Source organism: Strigops habroptila, chromosome 10 (assembly GCF_004027225.2).
Source record: "Strigops habroptila isolate Jane chromosome 10, bStrHab1.2.pri, whole genome shotgun sequence".
In the NCBI taxonomy this organism is placed as follows: Eukaryota; Metazoa; Chordata; class Aves; order Psittaciformes; family Psittacidae; genus Strigops; species Strigops habroptila.
Genome location: NC_046359.1, coordinates 38,457,925 through 38,477,163, shown reverse-complemented (window position 1 = coordinate 38,477,163; position 19,239 = coordinate 38,457,925). Strand labels below are relative to the sequence as shown.

General features: G+C 41.9%; 1 protein-coding gene across 5 annotated transcripts in view; it reads right to left on the bottom strand.

The window, feature by feature from the left end:
- The window catches only part of ESRRG (estrogen related receptor gamma), a 380,477-nt gene that overhangs the window by 279,955 nt on the left and 81,283 nt on the right, over positions 1–19,239 (bottom strand). The window contains exon 1 of one of the 5 annotated variants that reach the window (XM_030500074.1): positions 4,032–6,863. The exons of the other annotated variants lie outside the window; for them this stretch is intronic. The gene's annotated coding sequence lies outside the window, so the exon portion shown is untranslated. Of the gene's footprint in view, positions 1–4,031; positions 6,864–19,239 lie in introns of those variants that run through there. 5 annotated transcript variants of the gene reach the window in all.

The following is a 19,239-nucleotide window of genomic DNA, read 5'->3' as shown; positions in this document are numbered from 1 at the left end:
AAGGTGATCAAAAATTCAGTTCACCAGGGACAAAAACCCCACTAGTTCAGCCAAGAAGAAACAAACCCCATAAGCTGATGAAGGCCAATGCCTACATGTTCACATCAATTAAAAAAAAAAATAAGCTTGATACAACATCGTCAAGCAGAAGGTCAAAAACAGGTCTCTAGTTTCAAGTACCATGCATCTCAAAGTCTCAATAGCTGTGGTCATTTACAGAACTTCCTCGGAGAAACAAAACTTGTGTTAAAGATGATAAAGTAATCCAAATGACTTTATAAATGGAGAGAGGTTCAAAGTCTATTTCTGTCCCTCAGCACATATTAATGGAATGATTGTTGTGCTGTTGCCTACATCTTCTTCCCTTCTTAACTAGGAGATGCTACCCCAGCCTCAGGCAAGTGATCTGCTTTAGATGCACATAGCGTAGGTCCTTCCCTCTCATCTACCCTCCTCTCCTCACCAGTAGTCTCTAAACCGAAAGACTCCCCCAGCCAATGATCCTGACCCTGAGGTAGAGCTGTTATGGCACCATTTAGCAACACAACTGTAACATTTAAAGGACAAATTACTCCTCAGTTTTTTCATCAGTGCACTATGTGGTGCAAGTGTGTTTAATCCAGTAGGGACCTCAGGGCTTCACTGACAATTTCTGATGCAGCTGCTGATGGTTAACAGCAGTTAATGGGACAGGACAAGTGCTGCAATGTTGCACCTGAATGCCCTGATTGATCCACCACCACCAGAAAGGAGTCTGACTCATTCTCCCACAGCTGAATATTTATGCAGCCATTGGCTTTAAAGATGGCACCACTGAAGACTGAGCTAGAAGAACCTTCTTCTGCATCCTTCCAATAAAGGATCACATTTTTCTTTTGTTACCTTAGACAAAAGAGGCATGCTGGATGTTCACTTATCGAAAAATTCTGAGTACTATAAATATGTTCAAAATAGGAGTCAAGTTGCAATTCCACATCCAAATACAAGTCAACCCCTTTGAGACCTGGGGAATAAAGAAGAGCCAGCCCCAGCTTAGCCCAACACTCTTCTCTAGCATGCCTCCCTGAGCGCCTATGTTCAAATGTGTTTATGTGGGAAGGCTCAGGTCAGTCCTGTGCTCTCGGAGCATCTCCCACAGCTGGAACATCCGAAGCAGGTAGCGCTTCTTGTTGTAAACTGCTCATACAGCAGGACTGAGAAAGAGGCATCTCATGGTCACCGGCTGTTACCGACTACAGGAAAATGAAAATACAGCATCTCTGCACCTGTTCACCTGATGGTGAAGGAAGGAAAAGCCATTACCAAGTGACAGGAGACGAAAAACCAAAACCCACTTCAGCAACTCATCCAAGCACTGGTGATTAATCTCACACTCCCACAGCCTGATGCACATTAACCAGATAATTAATAATTTCTTTAGGGACTCCAGCTCGGCAACTGTTTTATCAACCTGCACAGCATTAGGAGAGAGATGCTGCATTTGTGATCAAACTGCTGGAACTACGGAAGTGTTCTGCAGAAACAGTAAAAGCTCCAGCGCAACCTGTGAGCCCAGTTTTACAAGTAACTGTTAACATGTGCAGAAATCAAGGCTGCTCCTTTGTCAGTGCAATCACCAGGCTCAAAATCTAAGCGAGACCAGCATAATAAGAATAATTAACAGCAATGTCCAACTCCCATCCAGCCCCCATTTTTCCCCCAACAGAAGTGCTTTTCAGTATTGTATTTTTAAATGCTTTTTGCCTGATGCAGTAACATAATATGTCCGATCATGGACTTCACTATCCTTCATACAGATACTAAATTACTTACCCTAAAACCAAAAAATAGTTAAATGTTAAAAAAATATATATCTAAGTGTCATGAGATGTCCAAATTCAATAAACCAAAGGCTTTCAAGTAATTCAGTGAGGAGCAACACTTAGCATAGCTCTTGCTGGCAACTTTTTTCCATCCTCTGTGTGCTTACACTCCACATTCAAGGACAGAGTCGTACAGGATCAGAAACACAATACCAAAGCACTGGCACCACATTATCTCCCCCAGCACTTAAAATGGGCTGCTGCGAAAAATCATGGTAAGTATTCTTTCAGATATTAAACTCTCCAGTGTGTTAGATAGATGTCAGTATCAGGTGATTAAGAATGACTGATTATTAATAAATCACATCCACAGAGAGTGACTGGGTATTATTTCTTTCAGCCTCTGAAAAGGAGAAATACATTCGCAGTTCTACCTAAATAATTTTATCTTTCCAGATGAACAATCTTGGGTAACCGCTGCTAGAAAGGAAATACTCCTTTGACTCAATAGGCTGCAAAATAGTAAGTTACAGGGGCTGCTTTTTTACTAATAGTTTATTGTTATCATTTCTGTGCAGGTAAGGAAACAGAAGCACATTGTGAGTGTCTTGAAGCCTCCCCGCCATAGAGTGGGTTCCTAAAGAAAGTCTCAACTAGTCCTTTCATCACATAACATTCTTCCACCTTGAGAGAAAGCCAGAGCTTTTGGCTACAGCTCAGAGTATCTGCCTTTCAAAAGATATTCTGCTCTTAGGACTCCAGTCCTGGAAAAGTTCCCACACAGAGCTCCAGTGATAGCCACACACATCTGCCCATGCAAGTGTAACTATAGGACTGGGCATATATCTCTATGTGCATACTCCAAAATAACACATTTTCTCCAAAGACTAGGTTTAGTAACAAAGAAAGCATTTTCTTTTAGTACATAACATGGGTTAATTTGTATTTTCCTTTCACATGATGTTAACTGAATGACGTAATGTAGCAAGTTCTCAATCATCTACTTTAGTATTTATGTGACTGCTCACCATATTATTTGAGCCCCTTCATTTTCATAGTGTCAGTTACCATTATTCCATTAAATTAAATCCTTTTACAAGCATCTTTCTATAAACATGCACTAGAGATAACACAACCACATGGTGAGGATTCACCGACTACAGTAAGCAGATTACACCTGTCTTGATTTTCAATGTAGCTGTCGGCAGAGTATATTCTCCCATCAAACTGCATGCAGATCTCCTCATTAAAGCTACAGGGGAGAATAATTACAGACGAGTACATTGCAGTTTACCAATTGGTCTTGCATACGTAATGGCCTAGGAAAGAAAAATTGCATCCTCCAACAGCTGGGAAAAAAATCTTTAAATTGTTATTAGTATTATTATAAAATAGCCAACATTTGAAACTATCCAATAACTTGCTTCCTGTATGCAAAGCAGACAGATAGAGGTGATCGGGTCAAAAAAGGGCTTAGACTCCCAGTCCGTAAATATAATTATTTCTCCCTCTGCAAACACTCCATTCCCCAACCTTCTGTTCTACAGCAAAATCTCCTCCTCATGAGAAACTATGCAGACTGCAGAGTAAGCCTTGAAAGCAAATAGCTGGTTTTCCACATCTCCTAAGCTCTGCCACTGAGTGTTATGCATCACATTCCCCCCATCCTCACTCCTTAGAGGGGAAATGGTGAGTCTGTCAGGTCCCCACTGTCCTTCTCCCACCACCCAGGGGAGAGGGGCAAATCTGTTTTGATTTCGATGCCATTTGCGTTTCAAGATCCCAATAGTTGGGACCCTCAGCTACACTCAGCAACCAAACCCATCACTTTTCAGGCACCATTATTTGATACTAAGTCTTACCCCTCACACAACAGAGGACATACGAGAAAAAAAGCACAACCATGAGAAAAGCCAAATTCTTTAGAATTTTGCCAACTTTTCTTGCTAGCCAAGATGCAAAACATCCTAAGCACTTAATTTGGGCCCCAACAGGATATCCCGACACGCTCTCCTACTCTGTTAAACCAGGAGCTAAGAGCTGGGCCACTTCAGTGACAAGAGAAAGTGCTGCTGGACCAGTCCCACATATTCTGGTTCTCCCATAAGATTTTCACACGATGAAAGGCTCCAGAAGAGACGCTTCTGTACAAAAAGCCCAACCACCACTTTTTTCCAGTTCTGAAGAGCCATGCATACAAGCCACCTCAGCACATAGAGTAACACTTACCATGTAAACACACCTAATGGCTAGCGGCGTTAAAATCACTGAACGAAATTGCAGTGTGAAAGGGCTTTCAGTACCAGCACTGCAAATGACTTGCTGCTGCACTTTACCCAGCTGCTCCTCCCCGATGAACTGGCACACTTCAGGCTTCCTTCCAGTCCCCACCAGCTCATTGCTTGTAACGGGACACACCTGCAACCAAAGCTGAGTGGAAAACCAAGCAGAGCCTGCTCAGCCCACCGCCAGTCCAGTCACCCCTATGGACGGGGAAAGCTTTGGGTTTCTCTTAGACAACTCCCCACCTGCAAGGCTGCAGGGCAATGCAGCATCGCATACTCAGGGGTTAATTGGCTGCAGGCTAAAAGAGATCACCCAGTCTGACCTCCTGTGCAAACACTGGCCATTAACTTTCACCCATTTAGATGCTGCTTTGCACTCAATAACTCCAGCTTTTTTTTTTTTTTTTTTAATTAGCTATAGTTTGCCTAGAAACAATTCCTGGACACCTCAAATCACTGCTTTACCTTCCTCAGAAAAAACACAAAAATAAACCCCAAATAACCCCAAAAACACAAGAGAAAACAAAAACTCAGTATAAACTTTGTCTCTGCTGCAAGCCTCAGGTTTTGCAACTAGTTCCCCCAGCTGCAGGGTCCCACTGGGGGCAGAAACCAACTCCAGGGTGACCATCAGCAAGGGCGTCCTCCACTGGGAGCTCGGCAGCAAAGCTCAGCGGTGACAACACACAGACCCAAGGGTACCTTGTTCTGGCCTTTCCTCTGCAAAGAGGAGCCTGGTGAGACCTCCTGGGGCTCAGTTCCCATTTCAACTCCCTCCCAGCATCATCTCACAGTAATGAGGTCAAAGACAGTTTTGCCATCAATTGCCACAGCAGCAGAGTTTAGCCCTTCAGGAAAATCTTCCTTGACTTCACTAGTTCTGAACGAAAATATTAATCAAATACAGCACATGAGTTAATCTGGCTCATAATAAAATATAAACACTTACAGAAACCATGCTTTTAAAGTGTAAGAGGTCCATAAAAATCTTTTCCTTCCACTACTGTCCCCTGACACTACTGACCAAACGTATTCAAATCTTCCATTTAAAAGTACTTGGCAACAAAACAATCCTTAATTAATTATCAGAATATATATCCCATCATTTCTGGGGAGAATTCTATGTCCAATGTGTGTTTACAAGTTATTTTGAATCCACCTTCCTGTTCTTACTAGAAAAAAAAGTAGGCCTGACAAGCAGAGAGAAAACAGGTATGATACTACTACTGACTAAGCTGAAATATACAGGATTTGCTGGAAATTACCAGATTAGGAACCTGGTGTTCCTGGATGGAAAGGGAAGGGTGAACCATACCCACCACAGACAAAGGCAATAAAGGGAAAGGGGAGGGGGAAATAATACTGTAGCAATTGAGTGGAGAAATCTGTCACAGATATTTCAGATCAGGACTCTGACTATGTATCAGAGAGGAAAAGCCCTGATCAAGTCACATGCCCTTTACTACAGAAGATAAGATCAAAAGCTTTCAAAGGAAACCGATGGTGACAGTTTCTTCATTTGTATGCAATGTGACAGACCAGATCCAAACTGTTGGCTACTTTTTGAACCATTTGTCAGGGGAGAGAAATGATTATTTTCTTTTATATCTTACTTTTAAGAACTCTTAGTCATCTGGGGGTTCTCCCCCCTGCTCTGTGCCCCACCAACCCTCTGTTTTATTTTTCAGCCAGGATTCAAACGTTCACCTTTGATGTAGTATTTCTGCTGCACATCAGAATAGCTATGCCAAGCTTCAGAAAGGTAATTGAATACAGAGAATGAAAAGGATGGCATCACTTCAAACATGAACTTTTAATAAAATTATCCTTAAGAAATATCCCTGGTGATGATTATTTTATTTTTATTTGCCCTGCATCTTTCTTTTTCACTCTTCCCATGTGTTTGCTATAATTCAAATTATTGCCAGGCTAGCAGCTGTAGTTGACTCTGAGCCATCAACTACATTCAAGCAGAAGTATCTCCCTCTGTTTCTCATTGCTTCTGTCAAGAAAAGCGTTAAATATAACACAAAAGTAAATGACTGTCGAAGATCACAAGTTGCTTGTGTACACAATAGACTGTACGACAGCCAAACAAAGTAAATGGGGGACTTCTGACTAGCTCAGCTTCTACATGGCCAAGACCTGACAGGTTTCAGCACGGTGTTCCCTGTTGGCATGTGAAATCTGCCCTTGCTCTTGTTGTATTTGTTAGTGCACTTCCTCCAGATCAGCCCTTCTTTCCAAAAAGTACCAAAAGCCTTGTCAAAGTTCATCTGTGCTAAAGGCAAGTATTTGGTATTCACGAGTATGGTTAAGGTAATAATATTCTCCCAGAAGCATTGAGAAACTGCAGTAGTTGCAGCCATGTAAGTATCTGAGGCCACGACAGCCAGACACCAAAAAATATGCTGCAGTCTACTGGGTGAAGGATAAGGTACTCAAATCATGGGAAAGTCACACAACACCCACCTCTAGCTCTGGTACAGCCCAAAAGATCCAATTTTAAAGTTGTGTTGTTTGTTTTTAAATGTGAAAAAAACATATTTTAAATGTTTTAAAGTCTTATATAAACCTTTGCGACTCCTAGAATCATGCTAATAAGTGATGCTGGATTTAAAGGCTCAAGTCTAAGTCCCTTTCAATACAGGAAGGGAAAAAAACAGCTTTTCCAATAATGTTTTTCTCAGCCCAAATATTTTTGAAGCGAATTGTTTGGATATACATAGCTTATGTGTATGAGTCTATTAAGAGTTTACACAGATATTTACAGCGGAATTACATACAGTATAATTCCCCTGCAATATACAGGTTTAGAGTTATTTAGAAAGTATTCAAAAGCATATGACAATACCTCGAGTGCCCCAAGCTGCTGTCAGAAATTCCTGTCAGTGAAGTGTTTTCCCATACTGTCACCTGCTTTCTATCCATCCACACAGCCCAGATCTTCCTCAAGGCTGCAATAACAACCATTGCAGGGCAGTGAGAGGAAGAGAGCTGCATCTTCCAGGGGGTTTACCAGCTCCTCAGCCATCCCCGCAGGGCTCCTGCTCCAGCCCTGCAGCTGCAGTCCATGTGCATCTCCTTCTCTCAAACAGAGCAGCACACAAAGGAAAGCAAGCATGCCCATGGTTTCCTTTCTACTATGCTGAAGCCTTTCATTTCATTTTTCTATGTTCTTGAAGCAACGCAAAGCCCACATAAGGCACAATAACTATAGCGTGACCCAGCGCTCGCCTCCCTCACCTGTGCTGATATGACCATTGCACCAGCAAGCACTTTAAGTGGCTATCCTCCTAGCTCCCCACCCCATTAAAGTCCAACTCTGAATTTCAAAAGCTGCTATTAATAGACAAAAACACTGGGAAAAATCCCTCTCCTGGGCACACAAACCCATACAGTTTCATATGGCTTGCAAGTGGCCTGAAGAGTTGGCCTGTACCCTGCCCATACAGCACTATCTGGTTGTGCAATGAGATTTCAGTTTGATACACACAGCCCTGCAGCAAGCATCCCTGGTTGCAAAACACCTGCACCATTTGTATTCTAACCCACATTATCATGCATGTCCCTGCCAGCACATCAGGTGCCCACTGAGTGCAACCCTCGGACACACCAAACCAATATAACAGTGAATCAGTAGGAGAAATATAATGAAAAACCAAACCCAGGCATTATGGATTATTATGATTTCATGTTACTGATACATTCATAGCGGATACAAAACCTAAACAACAAGGTGGGGAGATCCTACAAGCATAGTATCACACAACAGCATTCTTGTCATCCACCTTCTGACACCAAACTTAAATAGAAAAGTTACTCAGTAGGCACTCTCAACAGAGAAGGAAAACGTGGCAAGAAATCACTTTTCCAAGGGTGCTCAAGAGTTAAAGCCTGGGGAAGGTGGCCCCCTGAAGCAGCTACTGACCTGCATTAGGAGTCTGACAAGCATAGGCAGGTCTTCTCACACACTCAGCAGGCAGCCCAGGCTTGAGCAGTCTGAAATAAGTGCTAGTTCACTTGAATACCCAGTGCTGTAAGTAACAAAAACTCAGCTGTTTGCTACAACTGTCCCTGCTACAGGTACAACAACTTCCAGAGACAGATGGGCTTTCAAGTACCCTTAACTGAGCCAGTTCAGGGTCAACTTGCCTACCAGGTATAGAGTCAGCACCATCAGGCTTTTAAATGAGGTGTTAAACCTCAGGTGAGGCTTATCCCCCACCTTCCCCAGGTGGTAAGCATATCAGTGCTTTCCTCCTCCCCATTGGAGGTACTGGGTTGACTTATGGGTGCTGCCAAAGAGCTGAGTGGTGAAAGTAATGACTGAAACTGGGAAGGACTGGATATATGTTCCCCCATGGGAACAAGGGGGTGGTGGGTAGCTCATTTTGTACCCTTCAGTAAAGCCTTCAGTAGGTTTTCTCCCCCGTGTAGGTGTTGTGTGTTTGTTTAACCACAAGGAGATGGAACAATTAAGAAGTGCTCAATACCCTTCTCCCACCCATGCAGTGTAACACCTTAGTCATCAAGTTGCCTTATTGTGCTGCTCAATACTTTCTATAAGAGCAGGAATATGAGAGTATGTCCAAAGATAGCAATGAACACACAAGGTAATTATTTTTAAGTTTGCTAATCACAATCAATAGTTTCTTAGCAAAACTGATGAGCTGGAGTTGGCTCCTATTTTTAACCAATAAAATATGCAGTCAAGACTTGAATTACACCATCGGGCAAATCTCCAAACTCCTAATGACTGCCAGCCAAGAGAAGGATGGATCCATGGTGGGTCTAACTCCCTTCCTGAGCATAATACCAAAGTATTCTTTCCATAGACTGTAAAGCCAGAAGTGGATTGTAACCGTTGCACAACTTCACTGAAAACACCAAACAAGAATCTAACTCCATACATCAAAAAGGAGTTACACAATTCTAAGAAAGCCTGAGGATATTTGCTTGATTAATTTGAAGGTTTTTAGCTGTCATGTAAAAGATAAACTCCTCGCAGAACAGTGCCATGTGCCTTCCAGGGATGTACAGTTAGGGACAGATGAAGACAAGTTGACTAGTTAGAAAGCTCAGCCCCTCTCCCTGTTGCAGTAGGATTTTTCCTTAAAGTAATATTTCTTATGTTTTGCTGTCCCTCGATTTTTCTAATTTCAAAAGCCCTGACTTTTTGTGTTCCTGTTAGGAAACTCCTCCATTCCCTGCCACTCTTGGGAAGGTGTTTTTCACCCTACAACAAAGCCTAAAATTGTTCCCAACATTCAGTACTGCAGTGATAATTCCCTCTCGGAAGAGAGAACATGCTTTCATTTGTTTTGCTTCTTCTATCTGCTGATTAAAAGCAACAGAGAATCCAAAGGAGTAGTACAATACCATCAACTGTAATTGTTGCCTCTCACAACAAACGTGAAGGGGATCAGGAAACACACCCACCCTTGATTATATGGGATAATATCAGGGATAAAAGATGTCAGCAGGGACAAGTAATTCTTTTCATCAGCTTACAGATACTAAGGTAAGAGAGACCAGCACCAGCCCTCCATTCATTAACTGGATGGAATTACAGTGGTTTGGAAGTTGCATAATTACCCAAGCAATTCACACTCCCTTCATTTTCCTCTTGTAATCCCTCCAGTTTTGGACATTTTCAGTTTTGTTTCTGATGTCTGCTGCTGGATGAAAATGTCTGAGCCATGAAAGTCTCCATGGGGGTATCTGGTTGGGTTGGTAGCTCTTAAAGAGGGACTGCAGGTCAGTAATGCAAGGGAAGCAGCTTGGTGATGCCACCATCTCCAGACATCTAACGTGGCCAATGCTGTCTGCACTAGAAAGAGTGACATTGCTGCACACGACACAGGTTTTTGAAGTCTCCCCCCCACCATTATATGCAGTGGCACTGTTTATTAAAGATAACTAATGCCCTAAGTCTTTATTTACTTCTGTTTATTGCTATTTTAGCAAGAGTCATCAGAGAGCAGCTATGCTTCTGGTCCACCAGGGTTCTTTAATCACTGTTAGTAGGTAAAATCATGTGTGACAACTAATCCAAAAAGCAGATTATATTTATTTTGGCTACAGTGGCTTGCAATTCATTAAAATCAACAAAGCCTTTTCATTAGCCCCCTGCTGATATCCTGAAAACAGACATTTCAAGGGTCTCAAAGCACAGAGCTACACACATGCAGCAAAGCCAGGGCTGACAGACTTACCGTTGCCATACTTACCATAAAGTCTTATTAAAACAACCACAAACTTCTTATTTTCTTTCATAAGAGGGTTTAATTTATGATGCTAAATTCCAAAATCACAATCTTAGAGGCAGGACTTCTTAAATTTCAAAAAGTGTAAGTGAATCAACAGTACAACTACCAGTGAAATGTTTGCTCAGGGTTTTTGTGTTGTAAAAAAGCTGTTGTAACACTGCAAGGAGCGAGATTAGAGATTCAGCAAGTCTAAATATTAGCCTACATGCTTGCTGAGCTCCCTGTATTCTAGAGCCACATTTGAATAATTGAATTTCTAGTAAACAGTGTGATCTTGCAACTCTTACTCTCTGATTTCATGATCTCTGGCCATAATCTCCTGTTGATGCTGCCTCAGGCCTGCAATCATGAACATATATGCTATGAATCTTAGCGTGTCAGAGAAGATTCAGACGAAGTTACTCGGTGTCCTATGTCTTCACCAACCTCTCTGCTCTTCAAACACGCCAGGAAGTTCTCAAACGCAGAAGCAGCCTTAGCATAACCACCAAGGGCCAGTATCCATCCAAAATAGCAAATGAATGCATACATTGATTCTAGATATTAAAAAAAGACACTGATTTACATGAACCATTTTTTTTCTCTTTCTGTATGAATTCCCTGAGTAACACACTCATTTTTTTGTCATTGCCCTCACATATCCCATCTTGGAAAAGCGGCTTAAACAACACCCTTGCCACCGTGAAGAAAGCCACTCCTGACCCACATCCTACCACGCAGACATACTTATTTCCCACGTCACAGCTAGATGTGGGTGTGTACCTGTTTTGCAAATTTCCATGTCTACTGCTGAAGTGGAGCTCTTTGTTTGTCCCCCAAGCACAACCTTGAATTTGTCAAGGCCCATTATGAGACATCACTTCACACCAGGCTTTTCCAAATATGCAGATCTCCAACGGTTTAAAGGGAAGCCAAGAGCAGTCCTTCAGTGAGAGAACTGCTCTTAAACACAAGAATCACCACGATGCCCCAGAGACAAGAGGGTCACTTTATCATCTCCTGCCGGGCCACCGTCCTGCAGCCCCTCCGAGGTCATACCATGAGCACAACAGCTCTCTGATAAAGCAGAGAATAAAATCCAGCCTGGGAGGGAAACCAAGATAGATACCAAGTTTTACTCCTATGGCAAACCAGTTTTGTCCACAGGGAAAACTGAGGCCCATCTGATATACAAGTTATCATTTTGGCTTTCCATAATTAAAACTATTGTTGTCATGGCAATACAAAGGCTAGTAAAATATACCCAAGGCTTGTATCACCAAAGAGGCATGATACTATTTGTCATCCCAGTCTGGTTTGTGCCAGGATGGAACAAAACGTAACTCAGGGAATTAGTTGACCTGACGAGGTTTGTTGTTTAGGAATTAGATGCTGTGTGCACTTAAGACCACTTTCTCAGGCTCCCTAACATGACCACTAATCCTGTTAAAGTCAATAGCAGTTTTAAAGATAATTTGAAAGAGAACAGTTCCAATCATACACTACTCAATTCCCCAAAGCACCATAAAAAAAGAAACAGAAAATACATGGAGAATGATAAAGACGAATAACAACCAATCAAAAGGACTAACATATGTATTCTTAAAATTAGATACAAAATTAAAATGCAAAAGCCTGATTATAGGTTCAATACCACAAATACTCACAGTTTGGTTGGCAGCTATTTACTCATTTGAAACTGTGATCTCTACTGAGCATGTTATAATCAAGCAGGAATTGCAGGTCACCCAGTGACCTTTGAATAGCAACAAGTAATCTGCTGTGTAGGAGATATCATAAAACATATCTCTTTCTCTGTGGATACACACCTATATATGCAAAACTCACATAGACACATCAACTATTTTAGGAGTTTCGTGGGTTGCAATCCAGTCGTTTCTTCCTTATGTGGAAATCTCTAATAGGATTCTTCAGGTGCGCAAGAGCCTAGTCACAGGGAAAACTTGCAGATGCAACTGCTAACACTTCAATAGTTGCACGGGAATATCTGCTACAACAAGGTGAGTTGCAGAGACTTAATTTAAGTAAAAATCCCACTGATGCCAATGTCCATTGACATCAGCCAGTTTTGCTTCCTTCTGCAACAGAAAGCTTCATATATGGGCCAAGAACAAACGAAGAAAGATGGCTGTGGGCTGAAAGGCGGGTAGCAAGTGCCGGAGAGGAGATCCACTGAAGCAAGGAGGCAGGCACTTCTTATTTCACCTGGATTTCCATGGCTCTTGTACTGCTGCAAAGCAAAGTCCTTTTTATTGTACAAACCCCATGCCATGTGGGTTTGTACAAAGTACTTTTTATTATACAAGCCCCATGCCATGCATTGCCATCTGGCTCCTGAAGGATAAATTATAGATGAAGGGACTGATAACGGAAGATCTCTGGGACCATCAGGGTTCAAAAGCAATTGAGAGTAGGGGGTATGGAACAAGTAAGTTCAGCAATGGTATCTAAGGAGAGGGACCAGAACGACCTGCTTCAGAGGAGTGACACCACATGGAGAGCCCTTTCTCAGAGAGCAGCAAAAGAAATCTGGGCAGTTCCCTGAGGAACAGATCCATCACCAAAATCTAACCAGGGTAGTCCAGAGGTTGCTTTACAGGCAGAGGGTGACCAGGGTTGTGATGGTGTAGATGTATATATATCACAGCAATATAAAAAAATTAAACACTAATGCTTTATCCCTCACTGTTCTCCCCACAAGAAAGAAGAGGAAAGAAGTAGTCATAATAGCAGTTGGACACATCACTTTATATGCTCCTGGAAAGAGCTCAGACACTCTGGTTATTAGCGCATGATAAAACACACATGAGGCTATGAAAAAAAGAAGGGGAGGAAAAACTAATGGGCCAGAAGAAGAACAATAAACTGGCAGATGGGAGGTCCCAGCTCAAGAAGAATTTGAAGGAATGGAGAGATGTATTCTTGGAATAGGAAGGGTACATCAGGTAGCTGACATATTGAGTTTCCAGGAAAGAGGGTAGAGTATTAATGACAGTGCAGCTGACGGTTTCAGCAGCTACCAACGAAATGATTTGCCCTTCTTTTCAGCCAAAGAGGTGACAGTGTGGATAAAGCAGCTGATTTACATACATCATCATAACTTCCAAAGGAATATCAGATTTCTTTATAAGGACTTGTAGTACCAGCTTTGCAGGTCAGTGTCAATGTCTAACGGAGCCGCTGGAGACAAAGGGTAAGATTCAGGGAGGCACCGAGGTGCCTAAAACAGGGCCTAACCTGAATTTAATTGCCTAATTTAAAAAGAGATTCCAAAAACCCCCGCTTCAGAAACTGTAAATGCATCAGGGCTAACATTCACAACCAAAAAGACCACTGGAAATCAATTCCTGCTACCTTGGCAGCCACATGCCTGTCAGCTCCCTAAACTCCACCGTGATCCAGATACAGGTCTCTAAACACTGCTTGTGTCATGAAGGGGCCCAGTCCCCAAGGTGAGCTTGGGCTACTCATAACATACAGTAACAGTGCCATCTCATCCCTGCTTTTTGCTGGTGACTCTGTAGTATAAAACACACAAGTTCTGCCATAGCAGCGCTATGCAAGGCATCTGTGTCTGGCTGTTGCGAACTGGCTGCTCAGGCCCGTATCTTTGCTTTGACTCAGCCACATCCAAAAAAGTGGGTTTTTACGGATTACAACGCAATAAACTGGAAATACTTAAGGTGCCCAAAGTGGCAACTGAATATTGTCACACTAAGTTTAATTTCAGTTTGGGTGGCATTGGCGTAACAAATACAAAAGTGTTTACAGGATCGGGCCCTAACTGTATGCAAACCCTTTGTCTAGTATAAGGAACAAAGAACAGGCACCAAAAAAGCTACAAAACTGGTTTCTAACCATAAAACAGGTTTAGTAATATATCAAGGCTTGATGGCCTTGATAACAAACAATTGGGGGGCCAGCATGGTGTTTGATATTATTTCCAGTCTGACTTTAATACGCTCCCACCATTTGCAGATGCCCCATCTATTTCTGACATCTTTTATGGCATCTAGATTTTGCTACAACAAAAATTCAGGTTGGGGATTTTTGCCAGTAACAAGCTGATGTTGCTCAGAGCAGCATTAAAATGCTATCATGCTGTTAGATTAAGTAACCTATTTTCTCTACTAGCACAGATTGTACTTTAGTTTTGCCCTTATACCTACCAAATTGCTGTTTCTTGCAACATTTCCTTTTGAAGGTAGTTTGCCAATCTCCAAACCAATGCTATTTGCACCAAATGAAAAAGGGCTTTGTAAACGAGTGCAATAAAAGCAGGAGCTGGTCCTCTTTGCAAGAGCCTTTTTATATTTCAAAAATAGTACTAAAAAAAAAAAAAAAGGGCAGTGAGGAAAAATAGGGAGTTGTATTTCTTCTTTACTTTTAAGCAGGACTCCCACCTCCCATGAGGTGACTCATGAGATATTGGCACCTGTGAAACAAGTTTTATAGAGTAAGTAGTGATGGTATATACCCCACAGATGTATATGGTCCTAAACCTGCTGACATAACAACAACTAATGCATTGAACACATTTTCTCCCTTTGCCCGTTTCCCTTTTTTAAGCTTCTTTTGAGAATCTCTCTCCCCTCGTCTCTCCTCTGCCAACTACCCAATTTGGGGCATTTCCATCTGTAGTTCTGTAAAGGGAATAGTCTGTGATGGAGACAATGAGACCCGAAAGAGCAGGTACAGTCAAATGTGAACACAGGCATTCCAGCTAGGGCACTTCTAGGACAATAAATACATAAGCTAGAGAAATAAAAAAAAACCCTGCAAAAAGCAACCAAACTACAAGAAACCAGTCTCATCGATTAGCTGATTAGTTTGCCAGTGAGTGATTAGTCAGAAAGACTGGAATTAGTCAGTGCAGCCCTGCCTCCCATGAATAAAATGTGGGGAGGACACCCTTTCTCACCCTCGGTGACAGATGATATCTGTTTTCTCCTGCAAGTCTGAATTTAAGAGCCACTGAAGCTCAGCAAGAGTATATTCTGGCTCAAATGAGCTGAAAATTGCATTCAATTTGAATTTCAAAACCAGAGGATAAGGAGGAATGGGGGGGAGAGGGAGGGAGGGAGCTCAGCAGGACCCATCAAGCCAGGTCCCTCTTGCAGCAGGTCCAGCTACACCCAGGCGGGCTGCAGAGCTCAAACCCATGGCATGATGCAAAGGAAAGAGCATTGCTGGACAACAGCCCAGTCCGAGTTTAAAAATAAACATTTCGCTGTCAGGATCAAAGCAAACTCTGCTTTTATGTATATTACAAGCTATATGTTCAGAAGAAAAAGATTCTTGAGGATACTCGAGGAGAGGGAGGCGGTCGGAAGGTAGGACTGGCCAGAGGGAGGGGGACGTCAAGCTTTCTCACTGGAAAACCCTCAATAAAACAGACTAATCTGAAAGTACCTGCCATCCCCTTGAACAGAACTGAATGTATGCGCTGACCTTTCCTAAGTGAACGTAAGGTTCACTTAGGGTTACATTTTTTAGCGTGGGGTAACATTTAATTTATTTCTTCGTGGGTGAAGGGATTATTTCCCCTTCCCTTTGTGCATTAAATTTACAGTTATATCTGATGACACTGAGAGAAATGGAGTTACGCCTGCAACCCAAATATATCCTGTAATTTGATGGCATGGTAGCAGTTGGTCTCTTTAGTGCAACTGATAATGTCCAATATTCAATATAATAATGATAACATACCAAACCAAGAGATTCTTCAGCAAATTTCTTACCAACTTCAGTGTTCAATTTGACCCAAGGGTTTGGAGTAGTAACAAAATAATTACAATTAATCATGAGTAATAATTAATAACTTACAGATTAAAATGCATCCATTTATACATTCAGGATCAGCATTTTCTATGTACCCTGGAGAGGCTTTTAGCTTCCCTTCCTAAACAGAACGCTTGTAATAGCATTTCATAACTGGAGAGTCCAGCCATCAGAGAAACTGGTTTTACTTTGTCTCATGATATTTGCTATAGAGCATTACATTCATGGGTAGAAGGGTCCTTACTATACCCAATAACATATCCTTTGATGCAGTTTATATTTCAAAGCCCAATTATGCTGTTGCCTTTCTTCCAACTAAGTGGTATTTTCATTGATAAATCAGTAAATTGCCAGCTTTATACACGTATGTGACGTGACTCAGGATGCAACCCCAAAAGAAAAAATAAAGTGAGGACAATTTTCCTGGCCATTGCATCTAATAAAAGCTCCCAGGCATCAGAGTTAAGCACATACTAATAGATATACTTCAGTATGCTATGCTTTCAGCAAGTCTTTGATTTCTCTCTACGGCAAAAGACCAACATGCAAAATGAGCTAGTGTGCTGGTTTTAAGCTTTTCCCGCCACCAAAGTATTTTTTTTACCTGTTATTTTGGCTAATAAAAGACACAACTGGAACACTCTCTAAAGTGTGCTTGCAACCTTTGCACTACACAGAGGAAAAGTTTCCAAATACTGCAGTTCCCTGAATAAAAATGCAACTTGAAAAACCTCAACACATCGTTGTGCATCAATGTGCACCACACTGGTGTGAGGAACTACTCAGAGTACAGGGCACTTTGTAGATATCCAAATACACAATTGTATGCCTCCCTTTGGTAGTCATTTTTTGGTATCATTGCTTCAAGCTTCATTCTTGCATTGTCCTCTTGCTGCCTACTAGATTGTGATGCCTCGGAAACAATGAACTCCTGTCTCCACGTTGCCCCCATAAATGCTATGGTTTCCTTCATTCAGACCCCAGAGGTCCATTACTGGAGGGGAAGAAGAGACATAAACAGAAGTGGCTCCATCACTCCATTCCTCAAAGAAAGCTTTCTTTGTAAATCAGATTATCTGCCATTACACTGCCTACTTTACTGGAGATGATACATTATGGGAGGGAAAAGAGGACAATAAATATGCAAAATATATGGCATGCTCCTGACAGATCAGTCTTCATACGGGAGCTTCTAGAACTAACGCTCTTTATAATACACAATAAGAGTATTCGCTTGATGGCAGCATCACAGTAAGAAGTTCCATGGCTTCCAGACCAGAGCCAAACCATGTTCAGTCCGCTCTGGTCCATCTGCACCCGCTCATGTGGACGTGCCCCTGATGGTGCCCTGCCCTCCCAGCTGGAAAAGCCCTGTCTGATCCCACCACAGCTGTTGGAACTCAAACTGCTCCATGGTCTGAGCACCATCAGCAGGCAGCAAACACTGAGCAAGCGTGGGTGACACAAGCACGGCATTAGAGGAAATACTTGACAATTTCTCCAAGGTATTGGACACTGGAGTAGTTCAGCTGAATGGCATGCATGCCCACGTAACACTGCAAGGTCAAGAAGACCTTATATTATTTACTAGGTGAGTGCTGGTTTCAGGCATTAAAATATTTTATTGAGATGAACTGTAGGACTTGCTTGATTGGAAAAAAGAAAATGTTCCCCAATTTTCTCAGCAGGAATCAGCCCCTTTTCTAGTTGAGCATCACTTATGGAACGTTGCAAAAGTAATGTTACGAAACGCCGAGATACCTTACAAAGAAAACCTAACACAGGAGCCACCTTCTGCAGATTTTTCTTGAGCCCTTTAGCTCACTGCTATCAAAACTGGGGAGGCATGAAGTCAGATGGACTACAAATCAGAATATGAATATAAAACTCACTGGATGAGAATTTCTCCACGATTTTCTCCTATACAGATTTTTATACCAAAAATGTCTTTACTGTGGCAATCTCTGCTGTAAAGACAGCAGAAGATGACCATGCTGCCTCTCCAAGGCTCTCCAAAAAAAGGAGACAAACATCACAAAATCATTGCTGGGTTTTGTTGTTATTAATTGAGTTTGGTTTTGAATAATTTACAGGGCAAATTATAAAGGGTACGTCTTTAAAATTGACGTCACAGAGCTTTGGCAAATCCATATTGTCCAGTGAAATGACTTATTTCATGGCAACAACGCTGCTGTCAGAGGCGGCATGACAAAACCTGCAAACAACCAACAAGATGGAGATCACTGATTCACAGGTACCCTGAGAAGACCACAACCCCCAGCAAAGAGGAGAGCGTGTATAAGCAAGTGCCCCCAATGCCTTTCTTGGTACCTGTTCCAACCACAGCCTGCTAAAGTCCACCCCTGGTTGTTACGGCGCGAGACTGCTGATGATTTATTAAGAGCTCTTAGCTCTATCAGACAGTTTACAATTACCAGCTTCTCCTTTTCTTAAATATAAATACATACACAAATGAAATCAGCGCTGCTAAGTGCTGGGTGTACCCAAGGCTTCGATGATATCATCGAAGTGACATGATGCCAGTCACACAGGCTGCAAAAATAAGTAAGGGTTGGGGGGGTGGCAGCAGGGTATTTACTCAATCAGTACCTATTTTTGAATTTCCTTCAAGCTGGCTTGGACCAAGAGCTATCAATTATTTAAAAGAAGTAACATGATGCTTCCTTTGTTGAGGCAAATCTGCAAGCAGACCCCAAGAGAGAATAAAAAATGAATTAGGCAGAATTTATTAGTGTGCTTGAAGAAAACAGATTCAGCTATCAGAGCTGACTGTGGTTTTAAAAATAGCATATTTCTGCCCATGAACAACAGTTTCTCCCTTACCCCACTAGATCCCCAATAATCCCACCTCTTCCCTCTCCTTATGCTTTTGACTTTTTTTTCTTTTTGAAGAGGGCATAACACTGAAAGAGGCATCAATCATTCCTTAAACTTCTTCCTTCTTTCCTGACTTGACTTGATGTATTGTCTTCATTTAAATTACAAATATACTAATCTAAAACACTGTTTACCAAGCAGCAAATTAAATGAAAGATGCAAGAAATTGCATCACTCACATTTTAAAAATGACTTTAGACT